This window comes from Hevea brasiliensis, unplaced genomic scaffold (genome assembly GCF_030052815.1).
Source record: "Hevea brasiliensis isolate MT/VB/25A 57/8 unplaced genomic scaffold, ASM3005281v1 Scaf69, whole genome shotgun sequence".
NCBI classification, from domain to species: domain Eukaryota; kingdom Viridiplantae; phylum Streptophyta; class Magnoliopsida; order Malpighiales; family Euphorbiaceae; genus Hevea; species Hevea brasiliensis.
In genome coordinates, this window is record NW_026615239.1 from 130,249 (window position 1) to 130,921 (window position 673).

Consider the following 673-nt stretch of genomic DNA (forward strand, 5'->3'; position numbering starts at 1 on the left):
CATTTAAGGTATTCCTTGTTACTAATTGGGTGGCCATGGCACGCTATGCTAGGTGTCAACCATGATCTATGAGATGCCTAAAATGATTTAGAGAAATCATTTATGGTAAGAAAGAGTTTTGATGATATTAAGAGTTAATATCATATCTCATTGCCAATTAATGATGAGCCTAGTGAGTCGCACACATACACAAGTTAATCACCAAGTAAAATGTGATTTAATTAATTAATTAAAGAGTTTAATTGATTAATTAAATAGGTTTAGTTTGCAATGAGATTACAAAGTCCCTAGCATGGCTTGAAATCAAATCTAGGTTATTGGATGTATAATATAAGTTAAATTTATATTTAAAGTGTTTAAATATAAATTTAATTGTGAGAAATTAATTAATAGAGATTAGTTAATTTATATTTGATATAAATTGATTAGAAGAGGAGAAATAATGATTTTGGATTGAGAACTCAAAATTACAACATAAGGGTAATTTGGTCATTTCACATGGTGACATGTGGCACCATGAGATGGTGACACATGGCATCATATAAGTTTGCCATTTGTCTTTCTATCATGCAAGGTGATCAAAGTCAAGATTAAGTCTAGCTTTGACACTTGGCTTAATGTGATTAAGTCAATTAAAAATAAGATGCAATGTGGTGGTGACATGTGGAAAAGG